This window comes from Ammospiza caudacuta, chromosome 8 (genome assembly GCF_027887145.1).
Source record: "Ammospiza caudacuta isolate bAmmCau1 chromosome 8, bAmmCau1.pri, whole genome shotgun sequence".
In the NCBI taxonomy this organism is placed as follows: Eukaryota; Metazoa; Chordata; class Aves; order Passeriformes; family Passerellidae; genus Ammospiza; species Ammospiza caudacuta.
In genome coordinates, this window is record NC_080600.1 from 25,527,643 (window position 1) to 25,545,201 (window position 17,559).

A 17,559-nucleotide genomic window follows, 5' to 3' on the forward strand; every position below is an offset into this window, starting at 1 on the left:
ACTACATTTCAAAGTTGTTTCAAGGTGTGAAGAGGCTATAGGCTTACCTAGAAGTATTGGTAATTCAGCTACAGTGCATGTGGAGACAACAGCTCAGAAGATGCCTGAAAAAGCAGCTCTGAGTTACTAGCACTAGGGGGTTCTCTGCTGCTTTCTGCACTCATTTGACTGTGTCAAATAAATTCCATATACCCCAGAAAGTGCCTTAAATTTAGTGTAAGGATATTTTTCCTTCTTTTAGACAAAGAGAAGAATATGTTGTGATCATCTCTCTTGTCTGTGACAGGAGAAATGCAACCAAAAAAGTGACTTTTTAACAACTGTCTGTTCCTCTGGCACAGAGCATAGTGCCAGGGAGGGGGTATCCCACCAAACACCAAATTTCCAAGGCACATCTGGCCTTTCTGCCCGTTCCCTCTAAAGCTGGCATAAGTGTTCAAGATTTGGATATAGCAAGCAAATATCACAAGTAATTCTAATCTTCGATAAAAATCAGATACAGACATGCATAGAAGAGTGATCTCAGTGTAAATATACTCAGTTTCTTAGTATTTTTACCTGACCCTACTCATAACTTACAAAAGGAAAATTTTCTTTGCTATTATGCTTATCTCATTCAGTAATCCTGCATATTTCATGTTATCATGGTAGACAAAAGATTTTTACAGTTCAAGAAACAATAAGAGCAGCAGTGAAAGAGTCAGTGAAAATCAGCTGAAAGTAAAAGAGGTTTTAGGGGAAGTAGAAATGAGAAGAGAGAAAACTGCTGTTTTTCAAATAAGTCTGTGCATTAAACGAAAGCCAACCAAAACCATGAAAAAATTGAAAGTACACTTTGGCAACACAGAGGGATAGTCCATCACAGCCAAAAAGTGTCAGATAATATTTAAAGGCAGACTGAATTATGTAACACACAGAATGAAATGTATTAGCCATTGCCTTAATTTTTAAGAATGTTAAAAATCTTTCTTGGTATTTTGGTTCAACAAGGAATTTTTGGATTGTGCATAGTCATAAGCATGTGAATGGTTTCATTAAGTGCAATGGGAATACTCATGTGCATGAAGTTAGATGTGGTTTAATTCCTTGCTGATATGAGGCCAATGAATTTAATGGCCTGTTTTAAAAAACATTTTAATAGATACATATTATTAACCACTTGGGGAGTGAAGGTAATAGAAACTATTCTCTTGTTAGCTTTAAAAGCTTTAAACAGAATTTTTTTTGTCTTAAGAAGCTAATTAGTTTACAACATAATGTGAAACTCTTTGTGGTGGTATGAGAGATTAAATGTTCTAAACCTTTGCTCATTCATTTTGCTCTAAGCTTTGCTCATTCAATTGAATTTGAAGGTGTAATATATTCTGATTCTTTCAGAGATAAATGTATGTTTTTAAATTGAACTAGTTGGTAAGAGGAGCCTTATCAAGTTGAGCTATGCCAACAAAATCTGTTTCCCTTTGTCATATGGGGCTTGTATGATAGTATCTATTTCAGAGAATTTAGTTATTTTATTAGTCATGAGTGACATAATTCTATAAAGTAAATGAAGCTTGGAAAATAATTTGTGTGTAATAGAACTTCAGAGTTCTAGCTTTTTGCTATTTTTTTATTCCAACATTATGCCAGCATAGCGATCCAGTATGGGCTTCTCCAGCATATGAACAGCAATATGAGCATTGCCTTCATTGTTTTTCAGTGGAGACAACAGAAGTTTTTGGTACTCAGTCATAGAGCAGTAAATTTTGCTCAATACCTCTTCTAGGAAAATAAGATTTTGGTATAACTGAAACATTTAGGAAAAACTTCCATAGCATTTTAGTGGTTTGAGGGTATTGTTCTTGCAGAAGAATTGAGGCAAGTTGTCATATATTGTTATTGGTTATAAAAATCTCAAATCTCGCAGTGATGGGAGAAATAATCTATGGATCAGCATGATCTTATTTTTTCAGGACCTGAGTATTTGTTCAAGAGTAGAGTTTCAGATTTCACTGCCTGACTTCAGCTATTAGAAGTTTAAGAGTTTTCATGCGTGGTTTCAAACTAAAATGAGCCTATAGGGAATTTACTTCTCATAAGACTGTCTGAATCCAAAATGGGATATTATGGCTCTCACAGGAACATAGAAAACCATTATCCCCTGTGGGGCTGTCACATTTTTGGAAAAAAGCTTAATGTTTAAGAAGTATGAATTGTTGACTGTGCATTTTTGCATAAATCATGTTCTTTGTTATTCCTGGTGGATCAAAAAATGCTTCTGAAACATGCTGTGCCATATTTAGACTCAAAGGCAAAGTGGATGAGGAATGGAGGATTCTGTTTTCTTGTCAGAGAGGAGAAAAAAAAAGGCTTTGTGCTAGAAATCTCTAAAAGGAGAAGTAGAAAACACCCCAAAATAGTCCTTAAATCCAAAGATACCTGAAAAACTTCAGATGTAGAGAAGTGGCACAAAAAATACTGCCACAGAGAGAACTGTAGCTCTGTCGAGTTAATGTTAGATAGTTGTGGAGTGATATGGTTGTAATATATATAATTATCCTTCCAAGAAGAAATGAGCAGGTATTAAAGATCTCTTTAGTTTGGTAGGGAAAAAAAGGAAAACAGATAGCCAATGGCTGAAAGTTAAACTTGATAAAAGAACAGGTCTGAAGTTTGAACAATGAGCTTAATGAACTTAGCAGCATTAGTTAAAAAAAGGTCTTATGAATTCAAATTTCTCTTTTCCTTTATAATTCTGGAGTCTGACATAGATAAATATGCAGTCTAAACACTTTCTGATTAAAAAAAGAGTGGAATCAATAATTGTTTGATATGATGTAGAAAGCTTATTAATTTTATTGGGAGACTGGACAAGTCTTTTAATGCTGTTTATTTGGATAATCTGTTATTTTATGTAAGGTCAAGTCCTAGACACTTAGAAGTCAATAAGTGGTTTTTAATCAGAAAATTTGATCGTGCATATTCTTTCTCTGTTAAAACAAACCAAAGCACAGATATAGCAACTTTTTGATATCTTCAAGCATTGGTCTCCAAAGCGGAATATGTGCACCCCAGGGGCTGTTCAAGACTCTCTTTGGGGTGCAGGAATCTCATCTTTTTTGTGAATAAACACTTTTTAAATATTTCTTTTTTCATCCATCCTACTTTAACTTTTATTTTGGTATATGATGCCTAAGGTTTTACTAGTAGAGTAGTACATGTACATGATTCGTAAATAGATATACAACATTGGGAGGGCAGACTCATAAATATTTTAATGGTAGAGGTGACCATCAAAAGGGTTTGGAGACCACTGCCTTAAAGCAAGGTATCAGGTCAGTGGGGTAATGCTAACCTTCAGAGCTGTTGCTGTGGCCATTTTCTGATGACATCTTTTCAAAGATTGCTCTCCCTCTTTTCACACTAGACTCCTCCTGAGAAATGGCAGAATGGTTCCCAGGCTGACTCTTCAATGGTGATGAAAGTGAATTTCTCTCACTTTCTGTTTCCTGTTAGAAGACATCAAGAACAGGATATGTGTTACAAGTTATAAATAGGAAAGAAATGTGGTGTTTAGGGCAAATGTAGTGTACAGTCTACCAATGGATTAAACACCAGTTGCTCTTTAAACACTTTTTGTGCATAGAAAAGGCAATAGAGGGAATTCTATTAACTTCATTTATCATTATGTAAGAATACGTAAAACCAGAAATAATGTCTTGGAAATCAGATGTAGATAAGCATTTGTACTTCAGAAATTTGATTTTCAATTCTGCTGTGACTTATCAACTGAATTTAAGTTATCACAGCAGTGGGCCAATGTTCCATGCAGATAGTTTACACAATATTATTAGCATCTCATAATAATTCTGTGGCCTCAGCCTTTCCAGGCACAATAGGTAAATTATTGCTAACTAAGGCTTTAATGTGTTGCAGTTTGTGTTTTGGGGTGCTTCTCCTTCCTTCCATGCAATCAGTGTGCTGCTCAGTATGGAGTTGGACACAATGGCTGTAAAATCTCATCTATAGCTCTTGTTAAGTAAATAACTGAAACTGCTGCAGTAGAAAAAATACTGTGGTTTTTATCTTTTAGGTTTGTTTTTTTTTTTTTTTTTTTTTTTGCAAGGGAATAACTTGGAAGGTTCACTGGGTCTCCATTTCCTGAAAAAGAAGTACAGTATCAAAATAAAAAGGAACTAGTTGGTTGGTCTGGTGACAGTATAAATCTCTCCAGCAAGATTTTGCAGCACTTATCTGCTAGAGCCCTTAATTACTTAAATGGTATAGGTTTTCAAAATGTGCAGGCTTCATTAGACTACTTCCTTTTTATTGTTTGCAGGCAGCTTTATTATTGTATACAAATTTTGTGCTATTCTTGTATGTGATCTGACTGAAGTAACTTCTAACTGCTTTTAGACTTAGATATTTATCCATGATTTGTATAAGAAGCAGAATAATTTGACCCCTGAGTTGATTATCCTAGGTTGGAGAGTATTTTTCCGTAACTACTGAAAAAAGGAAAAACTATAATGCATTGCAAATTAGTGAATTCTGAAATAGAACTCTTACAAAGGAAATAATGAAAAATAAATTGTAAAAGCCATTTTTGCAGTGAAATGTAAGCAATTTATGTGTTCACCTTGAATTTTATGCAACTAAAAGCGAGCAAGCATTGCAAATGTACTTTTAAAATGAGTGCATCCCTGGCAATCAAGGACAATTGTGCTTCATCCATCTTTAATAAATTTATGCTTTTCTCAGACCTGCTGCTAGTTTTTATCTTAAATATGGGTTGTATTTCACATCCTGACCAGTAGTCATTCATTCCAAGTGTGTTCCTTCTAGCACATGTGCAATAGGTTATGCCTTGTGGAAATCCATCATTTTTTAACAGTCTGTCTACTTCTGTGACTTACAGTAGCTCTTGTTTGACAGCAACAGGAAGTTTTTGCATGATATGTCAGCATTGAAAAAAATTATTAGACCATAGAGGCTAAAGGTGTTTTATTACCAGGAGTATTGCACAGGCCACTTTTTTGGCAAAAATAACTAAGTTATCACCAGTCATCCATTATCTTTTGGCATCAATCTGTTCCCTCTTCCCCCTCTGTTCCTCCCAACAAACACAGCTGCTCCTGAATGAAACGTGAAAAGTGGTCTTGGACATGGTGTGTAGTTTAAGCAGAAAGGCCAGGAGGTACAAACAATACACTGGAAAACCTAAACAAATTTACCTAAACATGGCCCAGAGGATCTTAGCCAATGCTGTAAGGTTTGTTGCCTTTTATTTATCAGTTTTACAGATTTAATAATAACAATAAAACATAATTGGTTTTAAACTAATTCTAATTATTCTATTATTGCTTTTACACTTAGCATATTTCCCTTGACTATTATGGAAAGTAGTTTTGGAGGCTAATAGCAAGGTAAAGATTTCTGGAGTGAAGGAAGCAGCTGTTCTTCGGCTCCATGACACTTCCATGCTCTTTCCTCACTGGTCTGTTGATACTCTGGGGCTGTACACCCCAGTCAGAAGGGACACAGTGGCAGTGAGACAAGCTCTGTGACCAGGCTGGGTTACAATACACAGCACAGGTAGGAGACAGAGCTTGGCCAGAGTGAGGGTGTGCTGAGAGCAAGGGCATGCTTGTGTGCCAGGGGTAGCAGGAGACAGCACGTGGCTGAAAGGAATTTGTGTGGGAAGGGCTATGGCTTAAAAATGCTATTAATTTTGCACCTTTTTTCAGAGTTGGTTAGAAGTTAAAATTACAGCCTAATATTAATGATGTTTTTTTGGTTTAAAACCACTCAAGAGCTGACCATTATTGTCTTATGGACAATCTGTGATGCAGAAATGGCTCTGCAGAGGAGAAATGAAGGATGGGGGAGGGAGAGAAGAAACTAAAAGAAATGCAGCTGTGCATGTTGTTAGATCACATTTGGCTCCTCCAGGTACTGCAGGCATAAATGAGAACAGCCTCAGGATCATCTTGCCCCAGCATTGTGTGTGCTTTCCCAAGTGAACACCAGAGAATCACTTCAATGGTATTCTAACTTCTACAGTATTAGAACAAAATAGAAATCTCAAAATTATTGTGTTTTCGGTTACCATTGGCATCATTGAGGAAAAAACTCATCTAGGTTGGATTTTTTTGGTGTTTTGTTTTGTGTTTTTGTTTTATAATTTCTATTTTTTTCTGTAGATACCAGTAATAGCTAAAAACTTCAGAATTTACTGTTTCTTACTCTTATTCTTGCAAACCAGGGACCAATATAAATTTGATTTGCATTTCTCTTAACTCTGAATTTTATTAACTTGTAGCATGTGTCTATGATATTTTTCCAAATTTACATCTCTGTGGGAGCAATTCCATTACCTATAAAATTTAAATAACTTAGTATTTTGCACATGAATTTTAATAGGAATTTAGAAAAAATACATCTTTATGGACCATTTTTAATATGAATTACAGGAATATTGGTCCTACTGAAGATGTTTTCATGTAAATTCTCTTATGAAGAGATTTCTAAGATGTGGGCTACTATGGCAGAAGGTCCTTTCAGTCTCAAGCTGCTCTAACCCTATTTTGCAAAGAGCAACCCTGTCTTAGTGGGGGCTTTGGGGTGATGATTTTCTTGCACAATAGCTCCAGCTGCACTGCTACAGCTCAGATTTATTTGCAAAATTTCACAGTATTTCCTACTGTGAAAAAGTTGTTGAAGAGAATTATGATTACCATAAACTCAATTTAATCTGGATAAATTTAATTTACATTCTTTTCTATAGGGGTATCTATACAGATAACCTAATGACAGTGCATGTCAAAGACATCTTCTTAATAAGGATAGAATTAACATTTGAAAAGGCACTGAGGTAGTGCCAAGAGGTACTTAATTAGAGGCTAATACATGCAACTCTTGCAAAACTTGCCAAATGAAAAGTACAAGATGATTTTGTTTTTTCTGGTTAATGCAGCATTCAGTTCATATCAAGCTTTTGTCACTACATGTATGGTATTGGTGGGATCAGGTATTTAACTGGGATATAAACTGTTCTGTTGAGCAGCCTGTTAAAAGCATTCTACATTTTCATTTTTGTTGGACATAATTTGTTGAAGTCTGTCCATACTCAAGTAACTTCCTGTCATGTAATTACTTCAGTTTTATGTACTGCCTCTGATATTACATTCTATTTTTGCATGTACTTCTCAGAAAAAGGTGACACAAGAAGCTATTTTTATGTTCTGATCTCATACTCTAGACATGATGAAAAGAATGAAGCACTGGAGTTCCAAATTTCAAGGAATTTGCAATCATTGCAGTTAGAAATGCCAACAGTAAAGATTCCAGTTTCACTGGCCTAATGTGCTTCATTTAGATAGTGAATTTTCCACTTGCTATCCAGTCCTGCGCTAATCTAAAAGTCAGCAAGCCAGAACACATGAAGTTTTAAATAGAGGAAAACTATTTACCAAATTACTACTACCTTTTCTGCATACATAGAACAACCTTGGATTGCAAGAAGAATTTGCATTCAGCATATCAAGTAGATTTTCAGATCTACTGTTAATGTTCAAAGTATTGAATATTTTTAAAGGACATCTTTAAATGTATTCAAAAGATGCACTCTCCCTCATCCTGTGTGTGTTAACTTCATCCATTACATTTGCTACCTAAAGGAAAGCTGTCTACCACCTAACTTTCATTTTTTATTGTGGTGTCTACTAAAAGGATACATATGCAGGAATGGACAAAGAGAGATAGAATAAGCCCAAAGGGAAAAGATAAAAGTGTAAGTTGAAAGGAAAATAATAAATCTGTAATTGTATGAGGGGGTAGGACATGACTGGAGCAATAGGATAAGTGTTTACAAATCTAATCTGTTGCTCTAAAGTTACATAAAATCTTCACCTGTTAATGCATTTTACTTGGGTTTTAATTTTAAGTTAGAGTTCTATTCAAAGAATCGTTTCAATGGCAATTCAGGTTGCACTTTGCAGAGCTGACTCCTAACATTTACATGGCCAACAAAAAGTTGGCATCTCAAATTCTAATTCAAAACAAGAAGGTGCTTTGCTAGAGAGTATGCAGAAATTTTTTGAGGCTAATTCTTGTGCTGAGCAAGTTGATAGTATCTGTAAATCACTCAATCATGGTGAAATAAAAAAAAAACAAAAAAACAACAAAGTAAAGATAAAACAGTACAATCTTGTCCTGTCTGGAAAAAAACCTTTGGCAATACCAGCATGAGAAAAGCCTCTTTCCGATACGTTTCTCATCCGTAATTAAAATTGTGGTGAGAATCCATTCTGGTGCAATGGGAGTGCATGGAATCATGTTTGCCATCTGCTGGAATGCTGATGGCATTATTGAGATTGATGACAGCCCCCCTCAAGTGACTGTTAGAGAGGAATGCTGATAACACCTGCTGCATAAACTCTCTGAAGCCAGCAAGGACACTGTTGAGACAAAGCCATGGTTCTCGGCTGATGCTCTGCAATGCTCCATTTCACTAAAACAGAATTTCTCTGGAGGCTTTGAAAAGAATCCCTGCTGGGATTCTTTCAAAGCTGCCTGGAACCTGCTCATTCATCTTATCTCCAGAGCAGATCCAGAGATGCGTAACCTTTTCAGCTGGAGACTGTTTTAAAATAAGACAGTTTTCCTTTGGAGGAAAGGTATAAAATAGCTGTGCTGTGTTCATGAAACAGAGGCCCTGAAAGGAGCATGCGTCCTCCTGAGGAAACAGAAGATCTATTTGCAGAATTGCCATCTCTGCTGGTTTTGGCTAGGATATAGTTAATTTTTTTTTCACAGTAGCTGGTATATTTTGAATTTGTACTGTAAACGGTCTTGGATAATGTGATGTTTCAGTTTTTGCTGGGGTCACACAGTTATATTCAGCCAATTGTATAATATTGATTTGAAATGTTACAGCATTTCTCACAGCAGGATAATGAAGATTGGTGCTAAATCAGCAGCTAGATAATGGATTATATAGGCAACTGGAGGACATACAGTACATACAGAAACTTCCCTGCCTAAACTAATCCTGTGCACTGGTCCATATCTACTGGTATTATTGGCAGTCAAAATACTTGTGTCTTTTATAAGCATATAAAGAAACTGTGGCCACAGTCAAGTAATTTGACAATAGTCAAACAAGATTGAATAAGCCTTTTTAAAGTATTATGATACTATAGTGATTGAGTAACATTTGTTTTAAAGCAGGGCTGGTAAAATATCATTTTAAAAAATCAAGATAAAGCTTAAAAAGACTAAAAATTAAAAAAAAAACGACTCGGTAGAAGTAAAACTTACTGCAGTATTTGAAAGCAAATTTAAATAAAATCACATAAAAATCAAAGACCATTTATACTAAGTGTGTACCAGAAATCTATATAACTAACTAGCAGTACATTACCAGAAGAAGATGCAGAATATGAAGTCTGGATCGAAGACAGCTGTGTTTAATATGAAATATATTAGAAAGAGCAGCAATGCAAGGCTATAGAGAGTACAGACAGCACAGCTTTCTGACCAACATTAACAGACTACAATTTCCAGGCTTGGTTCAAGTCATGGAAACTGTTTACTAAACCAGTGTTATTAGTAACCAAGAATATTATGAGGGTTTTTCCAGAATCCTGACCTGAGGCAGCATAAAAGGCTCTCCACATAGGAGGCACAAACTGAGGTTTGAAACACAGCAAAAATTAAACATAGCATTTTTCTTTCTATATCTCCTCCTGCCTTTTAAAATGTACAGATATATACCAAACATTTGAATCAAATACAACTGGCACATTCTGTTCATGTGATTCCAAAGTAATTGGAAAAACATCTACCACAGTATTAAATAAGATCCACACCAACACTTTTTTTATAGAATTCTGGTCTTTTTTAGTGCAATAAAGTTTTATTTGAAGTGTCCACAATAAACTTATTATCTTCTTTGCCTTGCAGATGTAAAAGGAACACTGCTGTTTACTAAATTAATGAGTCAACTTATACAATAAAGAAAAAAAAAGGATAAACATTTCTTTTAAAGATCATATTTAGGGATGTAATTTCTTATCTCTGTGTTTTCACCTGTACAGTGGAAATTTAGTAATCTTTATCAGTGCTACTGTTTGAATGTATCATTTAGAAACAAACATTATTTTTGGCAGTTTCACACGAGCATGTGAAGGTTCCAGCTTTTTGTTTGTTTCTTATAAAATCACAGACAATATTTGCTTTTCTTGGCACATTCTTGCTGAAATTTACTTAGATACAGAGGCCTATCGGTTTAGACCTCTCAACATTCTTAAAATGTCTTGATGTGTGTCTGCCTTTCAGCAAAACAAAATGATTGTGAAAGTGGTGTTTTCTAATATAATCGTTTTATATCTAGTACTGCTGCAGAAATTTACATTCTTCCTGATGTCATTTTCCACAGTCATTTGCTATTTCATGAATTTTGTAATTATTTTAAATAGCTGCAAATTATTAGAAGTATGTTGTGGTGTGAAACAGCAAGTAAAATACGAAGCAGAAACAAAAGCAGAGTGGGGAAGCAAATGGCTTACGAAGTGGCCAGTACCTCTAGCTCTTGGTAGGCACTTTGAGCTGCACATACTCTCTTTCCTCAACCCTCCCCTTTGTTTCCTGCCAAAATGTTGCCTGGGTGCTAAGATTTGACAATTTCCTGTAAAGCTGGTTCCCAGATTTCACTAATACCACTTTTTGAAGTGGACAGAAGTGTTGTCCTTTAGTTTTTCAAGCAACTGAGGTGGATTTCTCTGTTATAGTCAAGAGCCAAAAGTGAAATGCGCAGGCTTAAGTCTAGCTGCAGTCTTTCCCTTAGTACAAGGTCCAAGGAGTTGACACGTTATCAAGGCTGAAATGTATTTATTTCCATTAAACATACGATAATTTAAAAAAAAAAATAAATATGTGGTGCATTCTATGATGTTCCTTCCAAAATTACAGAAAGTAATATATGTTCCAGTGCCCAGCATTTGTCATTTATTCAGGAATTGTACAGGGCACCTTCAACATAATTTGCTCAGTATGTCCCCAGAGAATTGCACGCTGGGAATTTTGGTGGTCAAAGCACTCATGAACTTAAAATTCCTTGTGAACTTTTTTTCAGTGAGCTAAATTAAGCTTCAGCCCATGCTTTTTAAAATTATTATTTTTAATAGAATAGTTGTATAGGCTCCAGATAGCAACTATCTTTAGCAAAGCCTTTTTTTGTCTAATATTCATTGCATGCTTTTAAATTAGGTTTTTTTTTCCCCCACAATATTACTATCTATAAAGAATAGTAAAATTGTGGGTTATCAGCATTCACTTTTCTAGGAAATAGCATTTTATTTGGTCAGATAGTAGACTGATGTTTGAAAATGAGCAATAACGAAAAATGAAACATGCTCAACAATGGATGATTAACTATGAGCATATAAAGAGGTTATTATGTAAGAGATGCAGCTGCAGGGAATTCAAGATGAGCTATAAATGATGGAGTTTGAGTCAATGGGTAAAATTAGGGAGAATCTTAAATTTAGTATTACTCTGGACCATTTTCATATCCACAGTCCAGCAGTGATATTTAATATCTGTGACAGAATTTCGTATAAGCAGCTTTAAAGAAATACAGTACATAGTTTGGACACCTCTGGGTATTCAGAGTTCACAGACTGCCTAATCTGCAGTAACATCTATTATTCCAGACTTGTTAATCAGGTGTTACAGTTGAAACAAACATAACATCACATCATGACAGGAAAAAGAAACAGTGTTCAAGTATGGCAGTGGTATTTTCATTTAAATTTTCATTTCCCATTTGCTAAATGCCCCATAATTGCTAAGCTGTAGGATAACATGCCATGTTGCTTTAAATCTAGGCATTGAGCATCTGGGAGGCATCTTCACAGCATGTTTTTGAAGGAGACAACAGAGCAAGCAGAATTGCTGCCAACAGGAAAAAGGCAGAGCTAAAGCAGCAGAAACAGAAGCACACAGGTGAGATCTTTATGGTGAAAAGGATTCCTGAAGGATCTCTTCTGTTAAGATGGCTGATGCAGTAAAATGTATTTAGCAGGTGATTTGTACCTTCTGCCCTATAATGGCCAACATTGATATCTACCCATAAATGGTACCACCTGTGCCTTGGACACATAAGGATGGCAAGTCCTCTATGCTGTACTTTGAAAATACAGAAACTGTTCTGCTTTCATGAAGATTCATAGCAGTAACATGCAACTCCTGAGTATGGTTTGTTTGGACCCATTCACTTCAACCTCACAACTTAAGAAGCATTTCTTAAGTCCATTTCTTTTTGTGCTAGGTACTGTCAGAGAATAACAGAATTGTTAACAGCATTTGTGAGAAGAAACTGTTTAGGGTGGAGGAAAGATAACACAATAGACATAGTATAGATGTTATTTTACATGTATAATATCCTGTTGAAATATTAATTATGAGTATTGTGCAGATGATTATTTGATTAACTTGATCATGTTCATTTGACACATTACATGTTGTACTCTGTAAGCTGTTGTACTCTTTCACTCTTGTTTAATTTATGGATATGCTCTCTCCTGCATACCAGCATCTGTATGCCTGATTTCTCAGGCTTCGGGTCACATGCCTATTTCCTGCCTAATCAGCTCAGCGTTTTGTTTTCCTACAAGTGCTGTTTCCAAAGACATGCTAGTAATGACATATTTACTTCTCATCTTTCCACATCACTTTCATGCTTCAAGAATTGATTGAGCTCCCGCAGGCTGGTAAAATGTTCCAAACAGAGCAGACAGAATGAAAGTGAAAATATTTTGAGATTTGTTCTGACACACAGGATAAATACTCAAGAAGTTCTTAAGATAAGAAGTATTGTCTATAAAATATTATAAACAAAATGTGGAGATGAAGTGAAAGAACATGTTATAAATAAAACATACCTCTCCAAACATCATTTTCTGGCCACTGACTGTGGGAAGGCACTGTGCCTTTCCATGTGCTCGGTGGTCAGTTTCCCACAGAGGTTATCAAGCTCTGATGCTGCTGGTTAATAGGTTGGAAACCGTACAACAAAAATAGACTTGGCTAAAGCAAGGTATTTACTGACTTATGTGTCAGAAAGGAAAGAAGTAATTTTTTTGGATGACCTAGAAAACTCAGTCCTTCACCCTCAAGGTCAAATTGTACAAACCACAATGCACATGGTGATTTGTTTCTAAGTTAAAAGGTGCTAGCTTTACTGATCCCTGAAGATTTAAAAATGTTAATAATTATTTCTACAACACCCAGTTTTTGGATGATTTATAAGTAATTATATTTTTAAAGAATGCTTTCATGACTCTCTGTGTGTGTGCACCTTCTTAAGAAATCCCAAGTGTCATATTCTTCAGTTCCTCATCCTCTTGGTGTGCTTATTTAATAACACAGAGTCACATAAGTGATGGCATCTGCACATGAAGGCAGAGCTTCTTTGCTTTTCTCTGCCTTCTGGAGACTTGAGCCAAAGAATTGTCAGTCTGCTATAATCCTGAACTTAGCAGAAGGTAATTTATAAATCAGGCCCTAAAGAAATAAAAAAAAAATCAAATCTCCTCTCTGTTTGGAAAGAAACTACCATTTTTTGAAAATGCAGTTAGTTGTAAAATCTAGTTTCTTCTTGTAACCACCACAGCTTTTTTTTTCTTAAATTCACTTGTTCTTTCATATTTCATGTAGAAAAAAACATAGATACTTCTATTCTACAAATAGATTTTTGTTACATTACTAGCCTATGGAAAGAAAAACCCAACCTGATGCTTTTTTTTTTTCCAGTTTTCCTGAAGCAAATGAGATTCTTCTGTGTTTACTCTATTTAATAATTACAAAAGTAAATTATATTGCTCTTTAACATCAATGGTCTTTACTGAAAGACCTAAAGGCAAAACTCTGTCATATTTGCAGTGATAGAGGTTCAAGTCCTAGAAATCTCAAAAACTGTCAGAAGTCTTTTATTTCTAAAAAGTCTTTTGTGTAATACACTCTTTTCATTTTCTAGACTTCTGCAGTACTTTATAGAAGACCTTTTTGTGTCTGTGTATATATACACACACATGCATAACATACTGTAATAGTTTGGGAAACTCTTTGTGAACAAAGGAGGGTTTGGGAAGCTTCATTTTTACCATTAGAATAGCTGCTTTTCCTAGTGTAAATCATTCTAAATTCCAGTAAGAAGTCTGACATACACTTTCTAGAAAGGCAAAAATGTAATAGATCTTCCAAACTGTGAAAAGCCAGGCCAGTTTAGAGATGAGTTAAATAGGAATAACTAAAGTGAGATGAGGATTGTTTCTTCAGATGCTTTGTAAGTTACCTGTAAAGAGCTGATGCATTTACTTAGAAACTAAAAGCACAGGAAGAAGCTTTCCTCTTAAGGAGAAGAAAAGTAAAAAATCCTGAATTTTTACCAAAGCTGTTCTTCATGATCTGCAATTAAAGATTCTTTAATTTGGTCTTTCCTTTTGCAATATTTTGACATTAGAAAATGTTGATGAAAACAAAAGGGGGAATGCACGTGTCACAAAAGAAGAGATGAAGCCAAAATCCATCTTTCTGCTTCTGTCTAATCTATCTATGCTGCATGGCTGACCATACAGCACTCCCCTTAATAGCAAGCTTTTCAGCAAGGGAATTTTGAGGCCATCCTGTGCACTCACTCCCTTTCATTATCCATAGCAAAAATAGAAATTATGCGAGTGCTAACAGGGTACAAAACCGACCTTCAATTTTCATGGGGTTTTCATTCTTTTCCACGTTATGTGGCTATGCTAAATTAATATAAATGTTTCTGAGAGTGCTAAGGGGAAAAAAGATGTTGCTTGTTTAGACAATTTTAATGAAGGTCTAACCTTTCACATTAAACATCAGTTGCCTTCATTTATTTCCTGGCAGCAGTTATGTTTTCAGCAAAGGACACAATTTTATGATCATATACCAGATTATTTAAAAGAATGGTTTTAATGAATTCTTTGAATAGGTTTCTCTAAGTAAGCATGAAATTACTTTGTCAGTTGGGATTTTTTCACATATTTTAAGAAAAACTTACATAATCACTGTGCAGAAAACACAAGTCTTAGTTGCTTTAGCATTTCCATGCCTTTGTGTGCTAATAAACTAGTTATTTCATATGAGTGAGACACCAGTATAGTAAGTTTATGTTTTAATATATTGTTACTTCCTAAGAAACATTATTTTCTATAGAAAAGGGGAAAGTACTTTTCATTTTAACTGAATGGAATTATTTACCAGTTTATGTCTAAAAAATTAAAAGATGCAGACAGGCCTGATACAATAGGCCTAAATTAAAGGCTCCAAAACTAGACTTGATTATTAACTTACTAATACTACTAAGAAAGAAATACATCCAAGTTCCACAGGAATAACCTCAGGTGAATTCAAAGTAATTTGAATTCACCAAGTGATTTAGCTTTGAAATTACTGAACTTTCTGTTTACTATTTCCCCAGTTTGTGTTATTTATTGCAGTATGAAGTATTGCAAATAAATAGGATTGGGAAAAGTTTAAATACATTTGCAGCTGTCTGTAATGATGTCTTTCACTTCTGAAGTAGCAGAGTGTTCTTTATATGATTGATCTTGTTCTTTAAAAGTGGGTTTATGGTTTAGCGTGATTTAATTGACATGATTTTCTCTATTTATTTTGTACATATACAAATAATAGCACTGAAGCAAAAATGCAACCTGAAAGAGAGATTTTAGAATATTAAATCGGCAGTATTTTGCCTCAGAATAAAATCTGTTTTTCCTATGGAATAATGTAATAAAATGAGCCCTGTGTTGAAATTCTGGTTAGTCAAGAGATAGTCCAAGCAGGGTTCCAACACTTGGCAGTCTTTTCCCGAGTATAAAGTTAGTAAAGATATTCATTTGTGCATAAGATAACTGATGTAGTTCACTGGCATTTTGTTTAGACATTTTGTCTAAATTTTTCAGATTTCACAGTGGTTTCTATGGCTTTGACTTAGTTTTACATATTGCTGTTTCTAATTTTGTTCTAACCTTCTTTATGGCTTCTGGGTGAAACCACTACAATAATCCAAGGAAAATGCATAATTTCATTCTTCCCTCCTCCTTCCCATGGAAATGTACTATGGCTGAAAGAGATTGAATCTTAAGCAGTCAGAGCACTGAAACCCTTCCACGGCCTTTTATTATATTGTGATATAAGTATCTTCTTGTGTCAGTCACTACTTGAAGATAGAAGTGCAGTCAAGGTGTGCCTTCTGAAGGCATCCTAATACAAAGTCTGTTGTTTTTCATGGGAAGTTTTTTATCTGGTGGTATAATATTTAACAACAGAAGTACTTAGCAATCATTAATATTAATAAACGCCACTGTTAACTCTAACCTCTGAAGTCCTCAGCACTAGCTTGATACACATCAAATTCTTAATAGGTACCTTTAAATATCTTCAGTATTATTTAAAGACAAGTCTTCAATTCTGTCAAGAGAATAATGCTGTTTAATTCCAAAATATTATTCTTTCTCACTCAATAAGGAACTCTTTGTTCCAATAAGACTAAAAATAGAACTAATTTGCTCCTACAAGATTGATCATGTTTGCAACACTGAATGATTTGCTGCATAGGAAGAAAAGGGTTTTTTGCTACCTTAAAAAAATTTCGAAGATCAACCAAAAAGGTGTCCACCTTAAAAGCATTTGAACATGGTACTTAGAAGCAGTCTATGGCTGTTTTATATGGTCTTTAAAGGGCTCAATAACCCCATAAAGTTTTAACCTTTATTTTATTGGTTCCTGTTACTTTGTGTGTTATATGTTTAAAGCCAATGAAAAGATTTTTTCATGAATCACATGAATTTTTATTTTAGTGTTCACATAAAAAAGCTTTATAATACCTTTTAGTACCTCAATTTTGTGTATGAATTATATAATTGTCAGCAGGTATTATTCTCAACTGCAGTTTCTGGACCTGAAAGCCCTGTTTAAAACACCCTGGGAGTTAAAATGAAATGGGTAAATGATTGCATGGACTGGCAGGGTCATCCTGCAGCAGAACACATTATGAAATCAAGTATTAATATGTCTTTAATTGTGAGGTGGGGTATATAAGTTATTTAATTTTTGTTTTTAAACTGATAAGTGAACAAAAAGTGAGGAATTAAAATGCAGAAGGTATAAAATACTCTATCAGCAACCAAACCTTGCAAGGGCATCTCAGGTTTTATGCCGAAGAGGTAAAACTTGGTGAAAGACTTTCTAGCTACAATAATGAATCGTTACCTTATCTTAAAAATTACTAACCTTTTCAGTATCCTTTACTTCTATGAACCATTTTTAAGTTCCAAAAAAATTCTAGCTTCTCCTCAGATAGTTCAAAGAAATCAGATGTTTCTCAGACAAAAATCTGATGCCAAAAAAAGGTTGCAACTTGGCCAGGCCTGTCATGTTTATGCCAATGAAAGCCAATGTGTAAAATGGCAGCAAGTTTCTCATTGAAAGGACATCAGTACTGTTCTGCAAATAAGAAGCTAATGCTTCAGAAAGTTTTAGAGT